Source organism: Anabrus simplex, chromosome 11 (genome assembly GCF_040414725.1).
Source record: "Anabrus simplex isolate iqAnaSimp1 chromosome 11, ASM4041472v1, whole genome shotgun sequence".
NCBI classification, from domain to species: domain Eukaryota; kingdom Metazoa; phylum Arthropoda; class Insecta; order Orthoptera; family Tettigoniidae; genus Anabrus; species Anabrus simplex.
In genome coordinates, this window is record NC_090275.1 from 110,125,405 (window position 1) to 110,149,803 (window position 24,399).

At 40.4% G+C, this 24,399-nt stretch overlaps 1 pseudogene; it reads left to right on the forward strand.

The window, feature by feature from the left end:
* On the forward strand, nucleotides 1-23,274 carry LOC136883166 (uncharacterized; annotated as a pseudogene).
* The last annotated feature ends 1,125 nt before the right edge of the window (nucleotides 23,275-24,399 follow it).

Below are 24,399 nucleotides of genomic sequence, written 5' to 3' on the forward strand. Positions count from 1 at the left end.
ATGTCGCGGCGATCGCAGCCGTCCAGTCTACACCGCTTCGTGTCTCCATTCCGTCATCTAGCTTTGAAAGCTAGACTCCTCGGATCTTGCTATTTCCAGGTCAGTTATTATATTTTTGGTGGCTTTCATACTTTTGGAATCACTGAAGATGTCTGATGTATAGTTTTATTCGGACACACGGACTTTTACAGACGGAACCAGTAGTGGCCATATTCCTCTGATTACCAGCAGAGTCCTTGTGGATGTGACCTCATTGGATCAAACATCCCTCGCACAGCCTCGTCAGCCGTGACATTAACGATTCGCTCCACGACGCGGGGCACATTGCATACACAAACGTGTGGCTAGAACTTCGTTTCCGATCTGCTCAAATAAACCTGCTACGTGTCCTGTGTTTGTAAGTAGCTTCTCTCGTCCACTACTAACCCTATCAAACCTCATTGTCATTCTCGCAATTTGTGCTTTTTTACGTTCCAATAAACCACAGTAATCTTTTTATGGCCATTTGGATTCCCCCACATTGTCGCATTGACTTTTTCATTCCCTCCGTTCGATGGGGTTTATTCAGCTACGTGAGAACTTGGAATGAGCTTGGAATGAACGAATCATTATTTTACTGAGGATTTTCATCTACGACAAAGCCAGTACCACATCTCTAGTACGGCATACTCAGGCCCCGATTTACAAATGGGCGGACTGGGCATTTGCCCAGGGCGCCAGTTTTTGAGGGGCGGCGGCCGGCGGATCGAGTAATTATGGCCTGTGTGAATTACGTCTTAAATTCATTACACTCAAATTACTTTTACATTGCACAAATTATTCCAATTATTTTATTAGACTATATAAGACACATTAAACTATTCTAACTTTAAAACCTGAATTTAACTATGTATTTAAATTTTATGTAGAAAATGTGTCTTATTTCTAAAATCATTTACTTACATACAAACTATCAAACTGAATCAACGCCTTTTTAAATAAAAATAAAAACAGCCTCATCCTTATTTGGCTTAATAAGTTTAATTGTGAAAATTAATTGTGTTTGCATAATGTGCTGTTTTAAAACTTGTAATCTTGAAAACTGTAATATTTAATTTGTAAACATTTATTTTCTAGAGGAACAGGAAAACAAGCAGAGGGCGGGCGGCTAAATATTGTTTGCCCAGGGCGCTAACTACTTGAAATCGGGGCCTGGGCATACTCCACAGACAAACTTGTTTCTCGACAAAATAGTCGGCTAACAGCATCTATCACCCAAATTCCCCAACATGTTACGTATTCTGTTTGAGAACATAAGTATTGATATTGTTGGATTGTCGACACGGCGAATGCAGCGCGATTGTCATCACTCCTATCTATCTATGTGCCGGATTTATTAGCTCCGACGGTAGAAAAACTGGCCTACTGAACCCATGTTAACATGCTCAGGTTCGATCCTCGTGCTCAGATACGTCGGCCACATGTCGGTAGATTTGTCGGCATGTAAAAGAACTCCTCCGGCGCGAGATTCTGGCCGATCGGAGGTCTCCGAAAACCGTGAGGGTAGTCAGTGGGACGTAAAAGTGAACAGTCAAAAGATTAATTAAAAACTTTAAAAATAACCAAATATTTCTTTTCTCGGTTCTCTTTTGGTTTTTTGCAAGACAAGCTTCATAATTCAGGTACAAAAGTTCATAAGATAGGGTAACAGTTTTAGAATATCGAATAACAAGAACCTTGAGCTTGAAGCTCAATCAGCGCTGCGGCTCCTTTCAAAAAACCAGTCAACGAGACGAACCTCCCAATTTCTTTTACAGAGCATTCTAAATATAAAATTTTTCAAGAGCCCCTTTTGCTCCACAAAATTATCTTCGAGACTGCTCTCCAAACATTATACCACACCGGCCTTCCAAAGGCAATATTTAACCTTTTTATTTCCGCCAGTTTTGAATCTGGCCAATGAAAAATTTCTGTAATTAATTTTCAACCTATCACAGGCTTCTTGTTCGATTCTGAGTGTAACTTTCAAATTAACCAATTAAATTGAGAGGGTGTGGCTAGTTTAGTCTTGAATGATCTCAAACCTTCCCTGAGGGTTTATAAACTGCGGCTTTTCACGTTTCTTGGCCAATTGATCGTCGTCTTTCTGAGTGTGTGTGTGTTAAGCAGGAGGCGGGTGGCCTATTTCGTCGGCTGCTAGAACATCATACAAGGTAATGGCCACATAACTTTATTCTTTCTTGCTAACTCCGCAGTTTAATCCGAGGGAAAGGTCCGAATCTTTAACCATGTAACCTACGTTTCTAAAATGTAACTTCTTCCGGCTAATGTAAAACTTTCATAAAATCTTTAACTGTAAATCGGGGATAGAGAGTGATGCACCCAATCGAGGTCCCCTTCATCTTGGTTTGAGGTGACTACGTTTTGTACCTGTTTTTCCTTCTGTAATGTGTTAAAGTAATTTCTATGCGAGTCACCTCAGTAGTTTGGGAATAGCCCCTGTTTCATCGGCCTAGATCCCTGTAGGGTTTAATTTTTCATTGTCTTGGAGCGCAGTGTATACCTCAATTCCTTTTGTATTTGGGCCAGTTATTTAACCTGTTCCGTTCATGTAAGTTGTGCCTTGAGAGGCCAGTGATTGTAAATTGATGTTGTCTCGAGTAGGCTTGGAAAACTGAGAGCCTGTTAGCACTTTTTCAAAATTTCGTAACTGTAAAGAGTGCCTCTGGAAGGCCAGACTTTGTATTTAGGGAGCAAGTGCTCTGTGAAATAGGGGATTTCAGCCCTTGAATAAATTTGTGCTGTTTTTTAAATTTGAGCTGGGAGCTCAAGAATTGTAAAGCGAGTGGCTTGAAGCCCAGTACCTGTAGGATTCATTAATTTTGTATTTTCCTTAACTTGTTTCAAGATTTTCATTGTACCTGATATATTATTGTGTTCACTCAGTAAAAGATTGTTAAGTTTGAAGTTCTAAAAGAAAAATATAACCTTCTACAATTTTATTTCAGTTCTTGATATTGTAGATAGACCCATTCAACCCGGCACCTTCTTTAACGTCTTTCTGCTCCACGGGTAACCTCGTAAGAATTATTATTATTATTATTATTATTATTATTATTATTATTATTATTATTATTATTATTATTATTATTATTATTATTATTATTAGCAATACACTCTGTAGCATAGAGACATGCTGGTTTAATTACAGCGTTGTTGTGCCTGACTTTAGTTTTGATAGAGAGACTCTTCTTATTACAGGTATCCTTGGTCAGTTGGTAAGCTTGTTCCAATGTCCTTGCTCTTGATGTATTTGCTTCTTTGTCTAAGCTGTTAATTTGAATTACTTCTCGCAAGTACTTAATTGTTTATTCTTTCATAGAGCGATTTTCTTGGAAAGTGATGGTCACTTCTCCGGGGGAAGTTCAATCAATCACTTCCCTGTGTGTGTTGTTCTTTCCTCAGTGCCCATCATTATGTCTGATCTTCCTTTCCTCTCGTCTTCCGAGTTCATAGATTTCGCTTTCAATGTAGATTTGTCTTAGAACCTTACATTTTCGTCTTTAGTTATTACTTTACCTGTTCGATCGAATAGTGATTTGTACGCCATTTTTAATTCTACTAGGTCTTTTTCGGTTTCAACCAGTTCGATTTTGTTTTGCGGCTACGGAAGAAGTGAAGGATTCTGAGAAGATGACCATAAATATCCTTCTCTTTAGTACAGTATCTGAGAGTTTTGCATTTTTATTGTAGAATGTTCCATTCTTGATCCATATTATCTTACGATCCTGAAATTTTGATCCCATGATCTTTCTTAAAATTTTCCTTTCTTTCAGCTCGAGTTTCTTCATCTGGCATTTAAAATTCATGTTTAGTGTTTCTGCTGCGTGTAGTGCTTCTGGTTTAATGACTGTTTTACAATGTTTAATTTTGGATTGGATTGGGATTTCTTGTTGTATCTTTTGTTAGTTGGAAGGCCAGTCAAGCTTATTTTTCCTGGATTGCATTGCTTTGCATTCCACAGCATTATTATTATTATTTTTTTTTCAATCAATACTGATCTGCATTTAGGGCAGTCGCCCAGGTGGCAGATTCCCTATCTGTTGCTTTCCTAGCCTTTTCCGAAATGATTTCAAAGAAATTGGAAATTTATTGAACATCTCCCTTGGTAAGTTATTCCAATCCCTAACTCCCCTTCCTATAAATGAATATTTGCCCCAGTTTGTCCTCTTGAATTCCAACTTTATCTTCATATTGTGATCTTTCCTACTTTTATAGACGCCATTCAAACCTATTCGTCTACTAATGTCATTCCACGCCATCTCTCCGCTGACAGCTCGGAACATACCACTTAGTCGAGCAGCTCTTCTTCTTTCTCTCAATTCTTCCCAACCCAAACATTGCAACATTTTTGTAACGCTACTCTTTTGTCGGAAATCACCCAGAACAAATCGAGCTGCTTTTCTTTGGATTTTTTCCAGTTCTTGAATCAGGTAATCCTGGTGAGGGTCCCATACACTGGAGCCATACTCTAGATGGGGTCTTACCAGAGACTTATATGCACTCTCCTTTACATCCTTACTACAACCCCTAAACACCCTCATAACCATGTGCAGAGATCGGTACCCTTTATTTACAATCCCATTTATGTGATTACCCCAGTGAAGATCTTTCCTTATATTAACACCTAGATACTTACAATGATCCCCAAAAGGAACTTTCACCCCATCAACGCAGTAATTAAAACTGAGAGGACTTTTCCTATTTGTAAAACTCACAACCTGACGTTTAGCCCCGTTTATCAACATACCATTGCCTGCTGTCCATCTCACAATATTTTCGAGGTCACGTTGCAGTTGCTCACAATCTTGTAACTTATTTATCACTCTATAGAGAATAACATCATCCGCAAAAAGCCTTACCTCCGATTCCACTCCTTTACTCATATCATTTATATATATAAGAAAACATAAAGGTCCGATAACACTGCCCTGAGGAACTCCCCTCTCAACTATTACAGGGTCAGACAAAGCTTCACCTACTCTAACTCTCTGAGATCTATTTTCTAGAAATATAGCAACCCATTCAGTCACTCTTTTGTCTAGTCCAATTGCACTCATTTTTGCCAGTAGTCTCCCATGATCCACCCTATCAAATGCTTTAGACATGTCAATCGCGATACAGTCCATTTGACATCCAGAATCCAAGATATCTGCTATATCTTGCTGGAATCCTACAAGTTGAGCTTCAGTGGAATGACCTTTCCTAAAACCGAATTGCCTTCTATCGAACCAGTTATTAATTTCACAAACATGTCTAATATAATCAGAAAGAATGCCTTCCCAAAGCTTACATACAATGCATGTCAAACTTACTGGCCTGTAATTTTCAGCTTTATGTCTATCACCCTTTCCTTTATACACAGGGGCTACTATAGCAACTCTCCATTCATCTGGTATAGCTCCTTCGGCCAAACAATAATCAAATAAGTACTTCAGATATGGTACTATATCCCAACCCATTGTCTTTAGTATATCCCCAGAAATCTGATCAATTCCAGCCGCTTTTCTAGTTTTCAACTTTTGTATCTTATTGTAAATGTCATTGTTATCATACGTAAATTTTATTACTTCTTTGGCCTTAGTCTCTTCCTCTATCTCGACATTATCCTTGTAACCAACAATCTTTACATACTGCTGACTGAATACTTCTGCCTTTTGAAGATCCTCACATACACACTCCCCTTGTTCATTAATTATTCCTGGAATGTCCTTCTTGGAACCTGTTTCTGCCTTAAAATACCTGTACATACCCTTCCATTTTTCACTAAAATTTGTATGACTGCCAATTATGCTTGCCATCATGTTATCCTTAGCTGCCTTCTTTGCTAGATTCAATTTTCTAGTAAGTTCCTTCAATTTCTCCTTACTTCCACAGCCATTTCTAACTCTATTTCTTTCCAGTCTGCACCTCCTTCTTAGTCTCTTTATTTCTCTATTATAATAAGGTGGGTCTTTACCATTCCTTACCACCCTTAAAGGTACAAACCTGTTTTCGCATTCCTCAACAATTTCTTTAAACCCATCCCAGAGTCTGTTTACATTTTTATTTACCGTTTTCCACCGATCATAGTTACTTTTTAGAAACTGCCTCATACCTGCTTTATCAGCCATATGGTACTGCCTAACAGTCCTACTTTTAAGACCTTCCTTTCTATCACATTTATTTTTAACTACCACAAAAACAGCTTCATGATCACTAATACCATCTATTACTTCAGTTTCCCTATAGAGCTCATCTGGTTTTATCAGCGCCACATCCAAAATATTTTTCCCTCTGGTTGGTTCCATCACTTATTATTATTATTATTATTATTATTATTATTATTATTATTATTATTATTATTATTATTATTATCATTATTATTGTTGTTGTTGTTCCGAGGTATCTGTGGAACAGCAGAGGTGAAAGAAGGTGCTGGGTGGAATAGGTCTCAACTTACGAAATTAAAGTTAATTTAAAACTTTAACAAAGGTTATATTTTCTTTTCAAGATAAATAACAGAATATAACAGGTACCAAGTAGCAGATCAACAAATTAAGAAAGTACAATTACAGTTTGTTACTGAATTTGGGCTTCGAGCCCCAGACTCACAATCCTTGAGCTATAAGCCCAACTTTACCTATATACAAGGTACAACAAAGGGGCAGAAAACCCCAATCATGCCAAGGAACACTTGCTCCCAATTACCCAGTAAAGCCTCCTCGAGGCACACAGAAAATCCACTTTTAAGAAAGAGCAAACCCCGCTCTCAAAGATCAAGCCTATTCAAAGGCCACACCAAACTCCACCTTCAATCTGCCCTCCAGGCACACAAGAACAGGGGTAATAATACCCAATCTACTGAGGCCAATTCAGTAAAGAAACAGGTCAATTACATGGCCCAAAATTCTGAGTTGAATGGAGGTGTAACTTGCACTCCTAATACATTTTTAAAATCTATTTGGCACTAGGCCGCTTATGCAAGGGCTAATCCCATACTACGGAGGTGACACGATAAGAAAACTTATTTACATTACGAAGGGAGACAAAGAAAGGAAATGAAAACGTAGTCACCTCAGAACAATATGAGTGGGAGCTCGAGATGGTTAGGCACTCTCTATCCCAATTTATAGTTAAAAAGCCAAAATTTTACCAAATGTCTATTACATATTAAGGATAGGTTACATGAGAAAAGTTTAGAACCTGCCCCGAGGGTTACACTGCTGAGCTAGCAAGAAATAAAGTTATTAAACGGCCATTACCTTGTGGATGAACTGCTGCCCGAAGAAAGGGGCGCTTCCCGCCCCCTGCTACATAATCACACTAGGAGAGATGTTACTGAAGTGGCCCCGAGACCAGAAAATCAGCAGTTTATATATCCTCGTGGAAAATTCGAGACGTTTCATGAATGATTACAACCCGCCCACAAAATTTTATTGGATAACAGCAAAAACTAATACACCAGACGAAGAAGAAACACCTTATTGGTGGAAAATTAATTACAGAAATTCCTCATTGGTCAAATTCAAAACTGGCGGAAAGAGAAGGGTTATACTGCCAACCCAAACAATGACTGAAAGAAATTTAACAAAGAACAAACTTATGAATAGCAAATTTCTTCAAAAAAAGGTTCCTTCACTTCGCACTAGGGTGCACAATTGTAGTTCATAACTAGTGCCATCTAGAAGAGAATGTTCACACTTCTTACTACAGAGAAAACAAAAACAAATCGAAACCGACATAGTTCAGACGTTGCCTACGAGATATACCAAGGCCGGGAAATACAGCACTCTAAACTTGTCTCGAGATACTTCCGACAAGCGCCGCTAGAGTTCTCTTTACTATTCTGTCTCGCGCGCTCATTGCAACACGTTGGTTTGCGAAAAACTATAAAATTTAATTAAAACTAGTAATTTCAGAGGACACCAAACAGATATAAGATAAAAAAATAGACTAAGAGCAATTGTATGACTTATTTTCTAGAACGTAGGCCTTTGTCTCACACTGTGTTAAGACGAAATAAGTAATTCACGAAAACTTCGTGATCAATTAAGATAAATACATATCAGCAGCATTAATGTTCAAATGATCACAAGAAACAATTCATTTAATCTAATAGAATATTATCTATAATGTATGTCGTACCGATACATAAGATTAACTTACCTGAGGTGCAGAAAGTTATCAAAATTTCAGCACTTTGCGGTTCAGGGATTTCCTTCGGAAATTCTTGAACGCATCATCCTGATCGGAAATTTTCGATGAAGTTCAGATATCTTTTAAGACGTTTTTCTGATTTCATTGCCCGTATCCTACTTCTCAATTTAAATCTTGTTTCCCTTAATCTGGTATTTGACTTTCTCGTCAATAAATATTTCGATTTAAAAGAGCTACTCGTAGACTTTCTCTTACATAGAAACGAGACTTGTAACCTTTTTTCGTTTGTGACTGGTGTAGAGCCGTTATTTGTTGAAGATATATCATTATCTGAATCAGAAATTCTACTAAATTTTGATGGTACGTCATTTCTGGGAGCTGGATCCTTCCTGCGCTTGTTACTGTTCTGTTTATGAACAGGGTACACACTAAAAACAGAAGGAACTTTGTTGGGAAGAATTCGCTTGATTGATGTGCTTACACTAAAATCTGCTTTCTTTTTTTTTTTTTTTTTTTTGCTAGTTGCTTTACGTCGCACAGACACAGACATGTCTTATGGCGACGATAGGACTGGAAAGGGCTAGGAGTGGGAAAGGAAGCATCCGTGGCCTTAATTAAGGTACAGCCCCAGCATTTTCCTGGTGTGAAAATGGGAAACCACAGAAAACCATATTCAGGGCTGCCGACAGTGGAGTTCGAACCTACTATCTCCCGAATACTGGATACTGGCCGCACTTAAGCGACTGCACCTATCGAGCTCGGTGAATCTGGCGTATTAAAATGCGAGCTACACACTCGATAAGAATTGTTAGGTAATTAAAGACATCCTAGTTTATCACCTTGCCTGGAAATGGCTTGCCTCCACTTCTCTCTTAAACCGCATTCCGAAGGGAAGCTATGAAACGTCACATTTTCTTGCTTTTTAGCAGTATCGGAAGTACACAGAGGTACACAACAGTTCGCCATCTTCTCAACCTCACATACACACACCGACAGAAAAAATACTGACAATAAATTGCACAAAATCAACACATCATCACTATTAGTCCGTACATCGCAATGTTAAAAGTCCGCCAAGAACAGAACGGAAACCTGACATCTAGCGGCCAAGCCGTGAACACGGTCGGGCCGCTTTTTCAGCAGCAAATTGCTTCCTATTTCCCGGCCTTATGTATCTCGTAGGCAACGGTTCAGAACACTTCAAAATTTACAGTAAAGACATCTTCTGAGAAACCTTAGAATTAATGTGGTTGTTAAAGTTCAGTCTTTCTCCAGTAGAGGAGTTTCAACTGGCGCAATGTTTGAATTAGCGGCGTGGAGGTGTACCGTCCGGTACAATTATTATTATTATTATTATTATTATTATTATTATTATTATTATTATTATTATTATTATTATTATTATTATTATTATTATTATTATTATTATTATTTTCGTTTCAGCCATCTATGGGCTGCGATTACACAACTTCCATTGCTTTCTCAAGTTCTTTCTCCTTCCTCTTTCGCCAGTATTCTTTCATCCGTTGGCTTGCTCGTGCCCGTTCTTCTGCCGAGAATACTCTATTCTTCCTCGTTTTCTCATCAGCTAGGTCCTTCACCTCCGCAAAACTCTGTCTGAAGATTTTTCAGTTTGTTATATCTTCTGCCGTGATCCCACATTTTTCTAAATCTCGGTGGACTTCTTTTACCCATGCGACTTGTGTTTTCCTGTTCTCCTGGAAGGTGAGGATCCTGTTGGCGAGTCTCTCCGATCCCATCCTTTTAATATGTCCGTAGAACGTCAATCTCCTCTTTTTCATTGTGGTGGTGATGTTTTCAAATTGTTGGTATAGTTCTCGGCTTGGTCTCATGCGAAACATAAACTTTACTGATGATTTTATGGGTCCAAGAATTTTTCTAAGTAACCTCCTTTCTTTCTTTTCCAAATCTGAGAGTCCCTTCGTGACTATTGTCTCAGCTGCGTATTAAAATTCAGATTTGACTATCGTTCTGTAGTGCTTGAATTTGGCCTGGTAGGAGAGTGATTTAGATTTGTATGTGTTCTGACATAATCTAAAAGCAGTTTCCATCTTTCTTGCACGTTCTTGAACTGCTGCTTTCTCATTCATGTTTGGAGTCAAAATCTCTCCCAGGTACTTGAATTTTGTATCTCTTTTGATGTTACCGTACTTCGTCCTCATTGTCCAGGTTGGGTCAATGGTATTTATGTTCATGTACTCCGTCATTATTATTATTATTATTATTATTATTATTATTATTATTATTATTATTATTATTATTATTATTATTATTATTGAGCCTCCGTGGCTAAGGCGGCAGCGCGCCGGTCTCTCACCGCTGGATTCCGTGGTACAAATCCCGGTCACTCCATGTGAGATTGGAGCTGGACAAAGCGGAGGCGGGACAGTTTTTTCTCCGGGTACTCCGGTTTTCCCTGTCATATTGCATTCCAGCAACACTCTCCAATACCATTTCATTTCATCTGCCATTCATTAATCGTCGCCCCAGAGGAGTGCGACAGGCTTCGGCAGCCGGCACAGTTCCTATCCTCGCCGCTAGATGGGGGCTTCATTCATTCCATTCATGGCCCGTTTGAATGACTGGTAAGAGGCTGTGGATTTTCAAATTTTCATTATTATTATTATTATTATTATTATTATTATTATTATTATTATTATTATTATTATTATTATTATTATTATTATTATTATTATCGTCTACTTTCACTCAGCGTTTGCTGCTTCAAGTTACTCGTGAATATTAATTTCTTCCTGCCTCAGTGAAGTGCGCCCCTCCATATCCACAAATCATTCAACGACCATTACCGAGACCTCATTGTTAGGAGTTATCTAAAGTGTCGACGGCAGAGCCATCCTCCCCCTCACGGGCCTTAATTAAAACATGTTCCTCTCCCTCTAACCGCCGATGGTACAGGGGGAGGTATGACTAGCACCTGAACGCATGTTAAAAACACAACGTGTTTTATGTTTTGTTGACATGGCAGTGTAAAAAAAAAAGAGGTTCAATACAATGATTCTATTCGCGTAACGAAATTAAATTGTGAAGGCTATTAACATTCTCTCCTGTGTGATAAAAGAAATTATATTTTTTCAAGAGATAAGAAGCTGCTCTTAAAAAATGTTGTAGGTTGTGTATAGGACGCGCTCGCAACGTCCACGTGCCGAGTCTAGGGAAGTGAAACGCAAGTATCGAATTTAACTATTTTGATGGTAAGTCACGGAATCAATCAGCATAGCCGTATTGGCCGACGGCGCGTGTCATGTCGGACGTACTATAATCATCTTGTTGGGTGAATATCTCTTGGATGGATAGAGATAGCTCTATGATTTTTTCACTCGCATGTTTGGCTAGGCAAAAAGCTCGCCGGACAGAAAAATCAGTCACCCTAGTGCGCGCGCATAGATGGATCGTTAAGTCATATGCTCAAACGCGCGCGTACTGTCTCTACCAGATCATAAGACAGTAGCGATCAGTGAGATGGTTCGTGTTTCGCAGTGGACTGTTGAACGTGTCTACTTAAACGTGGCCACGAAACATGACGTCAGAATTGTGCTCGGAAGAATATCCTGACTAAGAGGGACCGGAGACGCGTTTCACGGCTTGTGAATCAAAATCGCTTCCAAACCCAACAGGAATTGCTGCAGTCAGCGAAAGAACGTCCATCCCAACCTGTTAGCGAGAGAACATCGCGATGGGAATTGCATGCAATGAACATTTGGAGTTGATCACCTCGCAAAAGCCCGTTGTTCACACAGACACACAAAGTTGCGCGTTTTCAATGGGCTGAAAATCATCGAGCGTGGACAGTAGCTGACTGGTGGAACGTAATGTGGTCTGACACATCACATTTTCGCCTGTATTCCAATGATGCACGTCGTCAAATGCACCGAAGGCCAAATGAAGTAGTTCATCCTGGATGTGTGCAAGGTCAGGTTCAAGCCGCAGGTGGGTCTGTGAAGTTTTGGGAGTGTTTATCGTATCATTGATTGGGCCCGGGCACTGGGGTTACCACTAACATGAAATAGCATGTTTATTTAAACATTCTGGATGCCTTTCAATCAACAACTGCATGATGAGCATGCGATTGATACCCCAATGTTTCATGATAACAACAGCAAAGTTCATCGGGGTGGGGGCAATTGTGACTGATTTTATGAACACTCCCCCACTCTACTACATCTCGATTGGCCTGGAAAATCACCTGACTTGAACCCCTTTGAAAATCTGTGGGACACATTGAAACAGCAGGTAAAACTCCGACATCAGCATCTCCGTAATTTGGTGGAATTGTGCGATCAAATCCTCAGCGAGTGACTTAACCTGGATGTGACGTACCTGCACAACCTTGTGGACTCACTTTCTAACCGAATCCAGGCGGTTATCAAGTCCAGAGGCGGAGTTAAACGGTAGTCAGTGATGCTTGTAATGATTTTTTCAGGGGTGACTAATTTTTTTGTCGGGTGAGCTTAATATTCCTCTTCGACATTTCAGAGATATGTGTACAATATTTACGGGGACACAGGCCTCGACCCTCATGTTTAACCTCAAGATTCAACTTTCACTCGGAATCATCGCCACAAGTAATGTGTCAGCACTTCTTGTGGAGTGCGTATCTATTCAGTTTTCAAATGGTACCTGAAACAAGTGAAACAACAGGTAGCAACAATAAGTCAAACGCGTGCTCGGACAGTGAGTGCATCGCAAGCATTCCGCGCCTGCTGATGAGGCGTGTTTCAAACGAGCGAGACGACATGAGAACAATTACTTTGTAGTTTATAGTCACAAAGCAGTGGTTGTTACAGTGAGGTTTGTTTTCGTTGCACAATATCCCAGTACATATGACATGTTGCCGCGTCACAATATCACACATACCCTATTCTTAAGAACATACCCTGTCCTTGTTTGTCACGGTACCCGATGCCTGTCGTAAGAGATTGCTGAAAGGAGCGCCGGAGCCTCTCATATTGCGAGCGTGAATTGATAGCCACGGGGCTCTTAGCTGAGTCCTGGCATTGCTTCCACTTAATTGTTCCAGGCTCGTCACTTCCATGTATCCTATCAGACATCTCTTAGTCAACTGTTGTTCTTTTCCCATCACAACTATATCTGGTTTGTTACACGTAGGGAGTCCTTGTTTTTCACACCGTCTGTGTCCCTTCTCTTTCTTTTATCGATAACTTAATTCTTGGAATTGTCAGACTTCTTCCATTTTCCCCTCTAATTAGTCTTCATAGGGGATGGTTGCCTAGTTCTACCTCCTCTTCATGTCAGCACGACCATCACCTTTCTCGATAGAGCCATGATATAAGCCTCTGAATTTCATCTGCGTCTGTGGAAGGACAGAAGATATCCAATTATCCATTTCATCTTTTTCCCATGCTGCACTAAGTATAATATGACAGACGAGAGGGAAGATGTCAAACATTTAGTGCCGACACTGACCAATTAAGTGGCAGCTAACCTTTAATGAGTTTAGATCAGTCATGAAGGATGTTTTGAATAAATTGAATTAGGCAAAACCCATCAATCACATATGGATGCATTGGTATTACCCGACCAAGGCGAGTGAATCCGCGGAAAGAATGTGAACTATTAGGCGGGTCAGAGAAATTACGCTGTTGCCAAGGTTATGTAGCAACTGGCGAAGAAATGTCTAACTGAACACATGATTTCGGAGCGCGAGGCAGATTGTTCTCTCTCAAGCTCCTGACGTTACTTCATATAATGTTTCGAAAGAAAATATACTACAAGCTTCACAGATGACTGCTGATTTCAGTGGTATAACTATTTTTCATATAGACCACTTTAAATAATTATTAAAAATAAAATCTTGAACGAGTAAATTTAAATCCGTAGTATCACGTATTGAAAATTTCAGTAAGTGGCCAAGTTTTTATTTCTTCAGCCAATAAAATTTTATCTGCGCGGAAAATGTAACAAATTGTCTGACTTATATTTTTTACCTGAAACATATTTCCGTGAGTCTTGTAGTTTTCCTGGAAAATGGCTCGGAAAGCCATCATGTAAATGTCGCTAGCTGAGGCAGTTCGGGGCGCGCGCGCCAGCACAGGCTGCAGGACGCCGTAAATACTTTCGGATTACATATTAATCTGTATCAGTTTTATTACATTATAACTTTAAATATTTGAATACTGTATATTGGACTGAGTAATATAACTACTTTATGGAATAGGTTTACATTAAATTACAATGAATTAAGAATTGGTTTCTAGCTTCAAGGCAGTCTAAGATTTCTTAGTTACTGTCATCACTCATCTCACTATCTGTCGAGTCGTCATTTACACTGATGATTAATGGCTCCATTCTTTCGTCCCTTACTATTTCCTTGGCCCAATCGTCTGCTTGAAGATTCTCCGGGCGATTGAAACACTTTTCCCAGTCTGCAGCAGTCACGGCTTCTGACGTGAGTTTTTCTACATCCTTTATTTTGAATGTCTTGTTCCTCTCTGCCGCTCCTCTCTTGACTTGAGCCCAAATCAATTCAATTGGGTTGTACTGGCAGTGGTAAGGTGGCAACTTTACTACCTCATGGCCCCAAGAGAGAGCTAATTCATCAAGTCTTTCCTTGGAGATGAAAGTATTTTATGGTTGGGTGAATATTTCGCTTCATTAACGCATCTCTGGACTGAACGAAGGCTAACATTGCATACTGTTGCAGTCAATTCTTGGCTTTTCTTGAAGTTCACAGTCTGCAAAGTATTTGATTCGGCCAACTTCTGCACTTATTGCAATACATTCACTATTACGGATTTTGTCCGGCTGGTTAAATCCTTCTTCTTAAGCCCTTCCAACCGACGACGCTTCAGAGGAGTTTCTTGTTCGTTTCTCGCACTAAACTTCGTCCTCTTCAGATGACAGACCCGAAGAAACACCAGGCTGAACACATTCACTATCCATCTTTAACAGCACTTTCGGTGCGAGCTCAGCAGCTGCATGACAGGGAATGACTCGGGTTGCCTGGAGCGGATGGGCTTCAACTAGACAGCACTGCAATTCGTGCTCGGAGGTAAGCGACTCTCGACCATTTGTAGCTTCGCCGTTCCCATATCTGACGACAGCGCAGTTGGTGGCCGCGACAAAATAGTGCTGTGACGTTGGCGCAGCGCACGAAAATATTGTATAGTCAGGTTCAACGAGCTAGAACAACACAGAGAGGAGGAAGCGCTGCCTGGCCGAAGCTGTTTCCAGTGGTCAAGGGGACTTAGTCGAATGACTGAAAATGTTGAAAATACGCATTGTAGAATCACTGGTGCAAAATTAAAGACCGCTAGTTCGTTTGCCCGGTTAGATGAATATGAATGCTGACTTACATTGTGACGTTCTTTGACATGCTGTGTTTGTCCGGAGAACTTGAGAACTTTGAGACTAATTTCGTGAGGCTATTTCTAGCCGAGTGCAGCCCTTGTAAGGCAGACCCTCTGATGAGAGTGGGCGGCATCTGCCATGTGTAGGTAACTGAGTGTTATTGTGGTGGAGGATAGAGTTATGTGTGGTGTGTGAGTTGCAGGGATGTTGGGGACAGCACAAACACCCAGCTCCCGGGCCATTGGAATTAACCAATGAAGGTTAAAATCCCCGACGCGGTCGGGAATCGAACCCGGGACCCTCTGAACCGAAGGCCAGTACGCTGACCATTCAGCCAACGAGTCGCACAGTAAGAAGACTGACACACAAACATGTCTACCCGACAACATTTGAGAAGATGCACGTGGACAGAGCCGTGGTTATTTTCTCTTCAGATGTCATTTCGGCGCTCGATTTCTTGAGGCAATACGGGCCTCGGTTTCGAATAAAAGAATTTTAGGATGCTGAAGGTACTATTGAGTTCTTGAAGATAGTTAATAAATGGTTCACCATCCTCAACGTGAAGAACACTTTGCAGCATATTCGCTCTCGGAATGAAGACTCAGTGCATTTCTTCTCAGTTGATGATGAATGGAATGGCTGGAGAACGACTTCATTTCCTATCTGGAACTCTGAGAGAAAGCATCAGCAAATCCGGTGGAATACATAAGTAAAGAAACTTATCAAGCAGCTTGTCTGACGACAAAATCTTCCATCCTGTGTATCAAGCACCTGCTTGATAATGGCTTCCATTTTGTGCTAACCAGAAAATTTTCTTCTGATGAAGTAGAAAGCTTATTTAGTTTCATCCGACAACTTGGAGGTAGCAACGACCTAAAAAACGCTGCAAGTGTTACACAAGCCCTACATAAAAAAATTTCAACTGGACTCGTTAGTACATCTCTCACGGGAAATGTAGCACATGAATCCGCCTGCAGTGACTGGATGGCAACATCTAACTCAACGGAGAAACGTACTAGCCACGGCCGACTTGATGCGTCGCTCTCGCTAGCTCCTTACCGGCCTTGACAATCGGGTCCACGCACTGTAATCGGAGTAGTTACACAGCTCGACACGTGGCGCTGGCGGCCGACCTATTTGCGGTAGAAATGCATACTTCTTTATGGAAAATATATTGACTTTGATTACCGATTTATCGTAATTTAGAGTTACGGAGAATGTTACATAGGTTAATACTGTTAAAATTATTAATCCTAAAGGTTACGTGCTTTTTTGACAGCTGTCTTCTTGACGGACCCTAACCTCACATTGAAGGACAATAGAGCGTCGCTAACCTCACTGCTGCCATCTTTACGGCGGTAAACCTCAAGGCTGCCACCTTATGCATGTTATAGGCGGAATTTAAAATCCGACAACAGAACGTCGCTAACCTCACTCTTGCCATCTTGATAGGCTTAAACCTTACTGTTACTACCTTGGTTATACGCTTTTGTGTTAGTTTACTGTTAATCACTAAGCTGTTTGCATCATCGAAGTAGAGAGTAACAAATGTCAAGTAGATTTAAAGAAGAATCTGTTAGCAGAAGATAAAAGTCCGTCATGGAAAAACCTATTTCTAGGTATATTTGCGAAGAGTGTGGAAAAGCATTTTCCCGAAGCTGTCACAAGAGACGTCATGAGATATCATGTAGGACAGTTTTTAAATGCAAACATTGTAGAAGAGAGTTCAAGAACGCATACAACGCTCAACGTCATGAAGCCGCGTGTAATGTAGCTTCATCGGGAACAAAATACAAAGAACTTAACCATATTCAAGCGAACACTGATTTATGTTTAAAAAGTACACCTCTGCGAGATATTTTTAATTCTCCCTTGTTGTCTAGGCCTGCTGCAAGTTCTGTTACTAAGCACAAACTTCAAGATAAAGAGAGGCAAGATCATGATTATGATAATAAGGATAATGATGTTGATCAAAACAGTAGTAAAGGGAAAGTAGAAGAAGAAGAAGAAGAAAATCTTAATGTTTCATTGCCATTACAGCTTGATGATTTTACTTCATTTCCTAAGCCTACTACACGTTCTGTCGCAGCGCAAACATCTCAAGAAGAGATGCAAGATAAAGAAGAAGGAAATTTCAACGCTTCATCGCTATCGAAACAAGTTAAGTTTGTACCTAGAAACGCTACTGCTGAAGCACGTATTACATCAAAACAAGTCCCTACACATCAACTGTCTGCATATAGACTCAAAGTTCACAACAAACCTCTGTTACCCTATGTAGATATAAGATATTGTAAAGACCCCAACGTACTCGTAAAACGTTTACAACTGCTAAGAGCCTATCATGATGCTGGTTACACAAAGTACAAAGAAGATATTTTTGAAATAGAGTATGAATTACGTCGTGTAGGTATTATTAAGTAAGCGCTTACCCTCACCTAAGTCATCCATCTGTAGTATATAGTCGATCGAGTAGCTATATTCGTATAGATTATTTCCCAACATTCTCCCCTCCTTAGGGTGTTAACTCCGCCTCTAGTTGTAGAGCCGGTCTCAAGCCCAGATAAAGAGAGGAGACGCACCCTAGCCCTTTAGCCCATTAGCCCTTTAGCCCTTTTGCCCATTAGCCCTTTAGCCTATTAGCCCTACAAGGAATGTGCGGTAATCTAATCTTCTTAGAACAAAGGTATCCCCTGACATGTTCTAAACACATGTTGTATCGAGTACAGTGTCCTATTTTAGTCTTGATCACTTATTTAGTGTTCTAAACACTTCAATCAATGTTCCGATCACATGATAAAGTTAACGGCGTAGAGTGCAGTGTTCGATTCTAGTCTTGTTATGTTTCTTTAGTGATTTGCAAGTCTAAACATGCATAATGACGTCATCACTGCAGCACGTGCTTACTCTAGCTATCCCGATGCAGGTTTAAACTTGTCCGATAGAGCTATGCCTTGACATAAGAGGAGGCCTTAATAGCTTATGTATAGCCGCTATTGTTTAAAGATAGCTGCTGTTAAGAAAAAAAGCACGTAGAATTTTTCAAATTACCCGCCACCACATTTCAAAGGTATGAGGTTTAGTGCTGTAAAGATACCTGCACGATGCAAAGCTAGCTTTCTTCATCAGAGCAGCCACCATCTTGTGTGAGCACCTCTAGGCCGTATCATAAGGAGCTGTGTATAGTCACCGTGTTGTCGCTGCTACCTTGCGCAAGCACCCCTAGGGCGTCTCATAAGAGCAGCAGCCATCTTGTGCAAGCGCTCTTAAGCTGTCTCATAAAAAGCTATGTATAGCCGCCATCTTGTAGAATTAGATAGCTGCCAATACCAAAGGTCCTAAGTAGGAATCGAACTGTCGATCTCATCATTAGACTATGTTTTTCTTATGCTATCATGTTCCTGATACTGCAAACCTAGGTATTAGGTGGAAACATTTTGTCCGTTTTGCTCTACGATGCACCGTTTTCGAGATATTTAACATTTTGCATTTAAGCCCCAAATTTAATGAATCGAACCTGCACGGCACGTTATACTCTCTACCATAGCTAGACCTCATCATGTTACGAAGACTTGCTTCAATACAAGCTAAAACAGAGCGAATGCCAAAGGGCCTAAGTAGGAACCGAACCGTTGATCTCATCATTAGACTATGTTTTTCTTATGCTATCATGTTCCTCATACTGCGAACCGAGGTATTGGGCAGAACCAATTTTGCCCGTTTTGCTCTACGATGCACCGTTTTCGAGATATTTAACATTTTGCATTTAAGCCCCAAATTTAATGAATCGAACTAGCACGACCCGTTAGCCTCTAAGCTAGCTTTCTTCATAAGAGCAGTAGCCATCTTGCACAAGCACCCTTAAGGCGTCTCATAAGGAGTCGTGTATAGCCGCCATCTTGCGTCCGCCATCTTGCGCAAGCATCCTTAGGGCGTCTCTAGCCATCTTGTGCAAGGGCCCTTAAGCCGCCTCATAAGAGCAACCGCCATCTTGCGCAAGCATCCCTAGGGAGTCTCATAAGGAGCCTTGTATAACCGCCATCTTGCGCAAGCATCCCAAGAGAGTCTCATAAGAACCTATGTATAGCGGCCATCTTGCATAAGCACCTTTAAGGAGTCATGTATAGCCACCATCTTGTGCAATTAGCGTCGAGAGATGGCTGCTGTAGAATTTTTCTTTTTAAATTATCCGCCACCATATTTCAAAGGTATGTACCTAAAGAGTGTAGCACTGAGGTTTGCGATGTAAGATGGCGGATGACATCTGACAAAAAAGCGCGTGAGTTTGTTTACTAAACAAGAGCACGTGGAATTTTTCAATCTGCCGCCACCACATTTCAAAGGTATTAAGCTAAAGATGGCAGCACGGTGCTCTCTTGATTAAAGATGGCGGATGACAGCTAACAGAACTTTTCAAATTGCCCGCTACTACATGTCATAAAGAGGGCAGCACGGTGCTCTGTGGATTTAAGATGGCGGATGACAGCTGACGAAATTGCCCGCATGATAGCAGCACAGTGCTCTATTGATTAAAGATGGCGGATGACAGCTGTCAAAAAAGCACGTGGCTTTGTTTCCAAACAACAGCACAAAGAATTTTTCAAATTGCCGCCACCACATTTCAAAGATATCTAGCTAAAGGGTGCAGCACTGAGGTTTGTGATGCAAGATGGCGGATGACAGCTGTCAGAAAAAAGCACGTGAGTTTGTTTCCAAACAAGAGCACGTGGAATTTGCCATTTGCCGCCACCACAAAGAGGGCAGCACGGTGCTCTCTTGATTAAAGATGGCTGCTGTCACGTGGAATTGACTGCCACCACATTTCTAAGGTATCTAGCTAAAGAGAGCAGCACGGTGTTCAAAGATGGCTGCTGTCAAAAAGCATTTTTCAAATTATCCGCCACCACATTTCAAAGGTAAGTAGCTAAAGAGGGCAGCACTGTGCTCTATAGATTAAAGATGGCGGATGACAGGTATCAAAAAAGCACGTGGATTTGTTTACCGATTCAAATCTCGCGATAGTGAGGTTAAGTTGGTAACACTAAGGTTTAGGCCCGCCAAGATGGCAGCACTGCGGATGACAGGTGACGAATTTGCAGCTACTGCGATAAAGAGGGCAGCACGGTGCTCTGTAGTTTTACGTTTACGGACGTAGTTGTGGAGAACACAAGCAGCTTTAATTATTTCGTTTACCTTCTCCGGATCTCGGCAGCGTACAGAGCCATTTAAAACTGCAAACTTCTCAGCCGCCATTCCAAAAGCACACTCAATAGTTTTCCTTCCTCGGCTTAATCTGTAATTGAAGATTCTTTTCACATTATCTAACAACTTTTGTGGATAGGGCCGCATCAGGAAACGTGATCATGGGAATGCTTCATCTGCTGCAAAGTAGTAGGGAAAAGGACAGCCTTTCTCGTCGTATCTTAATGGTGAAGGCCATGCATGATCCAGTGTCTCATTGCAGAAACACGAAATATGACTCCATCACTGTTTCTCCCAGCAAATCCAGTTTCTATAGTCGTGAATAAACCATCGGCATCGCAGGAAGCCAATAATATAATCGATTTGTATGATTTGTAATTAAAATTAGTGGGGTTACGTCGCGCATTTCTATCTACGAAATGTCACTGTAAAATTTGTCACAAATGGAACATAATAATTGCTTTTACACAGTTGAAGTCTAAAATCTGCGGTAAATTAAGAAATATTTTATTTTTGGAGAATATTATGTACACCTACTTTACTACTTTACAAGTACTTTTGGTGCTACGCCCACAGTTACACACGTATGTCGTTTGTCTTACACTTTCAACAATTTCGTGTGTGATGTCTGTGTTCACTGAAGTTCTTTGCTTTCGTTTTATTGCTTCAGTTGTCAATGACATCATTTCCTGAATTGTATCGCGATATGCAAGATTTAATAGGCGACAAAAAGCTATGGCCAATGTACATAAGAAGAATATTCTGTGGACTAATGATTTATTGGTCCAGAGATCATGCTATTTTTCTTTCAACAAAAATCATTTTTGTGGTACCTGCGATATTTCTCTGTAATGTGCAGCACCAAGTTGTTGAATGCGTCCTTAGTTGTTTTTCCGTAGAGTTCCAGTCACATCACTATAACATGGTCATTTGCCTCATTGAAGAACGAAATAACAGCGTGAATGCTGTTGACCTCCATTTTGCTGTTTGAACTGGCCACTCTAGTCATATGGACAAAGATAATGAGAATCCACAGACATAGCACTCCCATTCCTCGGTGCTAGCCCTGGACCTCAAGAAATTAACAAAAGACAGGACCAGCAGCGGAATACGACATAAAGGAGTCTTGTCAACAAGCCTTATTTATTTCTCTAATAACGACGGTATTTCTTAATTTACCGCAGATTTTTCACTTCGTTTAAGTAAACGCAATTATCCCATTCCTCGGTGCTAGCCCTGGACCTCAAGAAATTAACAAAAGACGGCACCAGCAGCGGAATACCACATAAAGGAGTCTTGCCTGCAGGCCTTAAGTATGTATTCATATTTCTCTAATAACGACGGTATTTCTTCATTTACCGCAGATTTTTCACTTCATTTAAGTAAAAGCAATTATTATGTTCCATTTGTGACAAATTTTACAGTGGCATTTCGTAGATAGGAATGCGCGATGTAACCATTAGTGGAACCTGTACTGGGAAATTTCTCTATTCTAACGTGTTCTCCGTCGAGTGCCCCTATGCAGTTTGGAAGATTCCACAATGACTCAAATCGATGAGCAATAGTTTGCCATTGTTGATGATTCGGCACACTCAAGTATTCTTCATTCAAATTGTTCTAAGTGATTGTTGTAGTCTCCGCTACAATGCACCCAACTGTACTCTCTACTCTGCAGAAGTATAGTGAAAGAGACCCAAACGTTTCTCCAGTTACTAAATACCTGAAAATAAATAAAAGAAAGCTATGGAATCCTAACACTACTCATCTTTACTTATTTTACATAAATTATAATTATATGTATTTCTTCATTAAAATACACCTAGAATACCCTGTTTTAATTTTGAGGAAATAGCTTTTGTTACAGTGCCTGAATCTAAGGAAAGATGAAAGAACGTGCGGGCTGTCTACGTACGTCACATGAAACCTGGTCCGAGTGGTTCTGGGTCCAAACATAAGAAGCCACACTATTTGGCAGAAGCGATGCAGTTCACTCTTCCATTTATCAAGGCATTGTGTAAGTCTTCGGGGAACTTGCCTGAAGTACCCCAGGGGGAAAGATGTTTAGATATTGATGATAGTGATAACGAGGACAGTGTCGTTGTACAAAACTCTGTATCTCCAGGGTGATTTGAGCCTTCACAACCACCACCACGGCCACTTCCTCCAACTCCACCACCTGTGAAACCTCAACAACCTGGAGGATCGAGTGAACGACACACTAAGCCAGCATCAAAGAATCTAAAGAAGCGTGTCGTACGAAACGATGCAGTTGATAACACATTCATTGAATATTTTCAAGCCAAAAAAGCGAAATTTTTTACGACTACACAGGGGGATACAAGTAACAATCCAAGAAGTGAGGCTCTGAAAATGTTTTCACTAAGTATGCTGCCAGATCTCGAGCCAATGACTGATATTCGAGTGAGGCAGTTTAAAAGAAAATGTCCTGAAACTATTGACGAGATACTGTTGCTACCTCCCCGCCTCTCTAGTAACCCAGCATCCACAACTTCACTTCCATCTTTCTCCCCTTCTTCTGGATGACCTTTCGTCTCAGCCTAACCTCACACAGTTTTCATTGTGAACCAAGTGTGACCGAACCAACACAGGATTCAAGAGGATATTATAAAGCAGTTGGCAATACTCTTACCGATACCTATGAACCTTCATACTGAGCAAAAGTGAAATGCTAATAGAAATATCATGCAACATGCATTACGATAAAATTGTTTTCTTTTGAAATTATTTTCTAAGCTTTTAATTTTTTTGTAAAAATAAAGTTCACTTTTCTTACCTGAGAGTTATTAGCACTCTTTCCTCAGCACTCACACATTCTCTCATATTTGTATTTCGCTGTCGAATGGTAGGCGCAGTAAGCTGCACCAAGTCCATATAACTGTGTTTGGTCATACGATAAAAAGAAATACATTTAGCATCCGTTTGTTCGAGATCCTTTACTGCTATGAATAATCTGCAGTGGATATTCTTTTCAAAATATGGGTGAACCCAATACTTTCTTCTATTTTTTCTCCGGAAATAATGAAACACAATCATATCTTCTTCGTCACTTGAGTCAGTGGTTGACATTCTAGCAAAGTTAAAAAGCGATCTAGCGAGTCCGCGCCAAACTTTACAAATGGCTAATTAGGAAGTATCCGTCACCATACAGTAGCTCCGTGTGTAGGGGGCCTTACAGTCTGCAGTAACTGGCTTAATAAACCTTAGTAGTAGATAACTCAATCATAGCTGCAAGTGACAGAAATTTACGCACAACGTTTTACCAGTCTCTAACTAACTCTTTCTATTACTGCTTCGATCGTTTTAGAAACTAGAACTATGAAATGATATGACCAAGGACAGACTCACTGTAACCAGCGTCCTCAGCATCGAATGTGAAATCCACTGATGTCAGTGAAATCATCAATACTTTTACATCCTAGAAAGCACGCCATTTGGCCCAGTATCATGTGGAGACAGAACAGTTTTAAAAATCTAAAAATAAAAGCTAGAAGTAGATGTGTTTTAATCCCTACAAAATATTTAATTTTTTTAACAAAGTCTATGAATTACAATTAGTTTTGTAATCTTGTGGTAAGTTTTGTTTTGTTTAGAAGTTGCTTTTCGTCGAACCGATACAGATAGGGTCAGGAACAGGAAAGGGCTAGGAGC